The following is a 596-nucleotide window of genomic DNA, read 5'->3' as shown; positions in this document are numbered from 1 at the left end:
GTACCACGCCCTGTTACACCATGCTGAAGGTCGGGCGTAAACCAAGGTCATCCACTGCTTTCCGGGTAAGCATCTAGAGGCAAAAGCTGCAGGGGGCTCCTGAGGGTGATTTGGAGACAGGGAATGAGACGAAAGTTGGGAGGCTGACTTCTGTTCCTCTCCGGGAGTCCTCTTCCACTTGGATCGTCTGCCAGGTCCTCTGATGTTTCCACCTTGTCACCTGACATTAGGCGGCTCAGCCTTTCTTGAGATATAGGACCTTTTGTTTTCACAGGGATAAATCTTCATCCTTCTTTACAATCTAACACTATCCTCTATACACTAACACAAACCCACAAAATTTTTAAATCCTTATAAGTCTCTCGATGGGTTTTCAGCCTAAAATTGTGTAAAAGTTAATCCTTTTCATAAGATGACTTTTTTCGTCTTTATTGGCACACACAGTCGAATGTGGTTTATTTTTAAAATCGGAAAAAAATAGTTGTCTTCGGCGGAACGGGAGTCAAAAAGTCTTCAGCAGAAGTGAGGAGTCAAATTGTCTTCGGCTGCCGGCATTCCAGACTCGCAGAAATCTCGTACAGTATTGCAACATTGAT

Source organism: Palaemon carinicauda, chromosome 42 (assembly GCF_036898095.1).
Source record: "Palaemon carinicauda isolate YSFRI2023 chromosome 42, ASM3689809v2, whole genome shotgun sequence".
NCBI classification, from domain to species: domain Eukaryota; kingdom Metazoa; phylum Arthropoda; class Malacostraca; order Decapoda; family Palaemonidae; genus Palaemon; species Palaemon carinicauda.
This window is presented reverse-complemented; position numbering follows the sequence as displayed.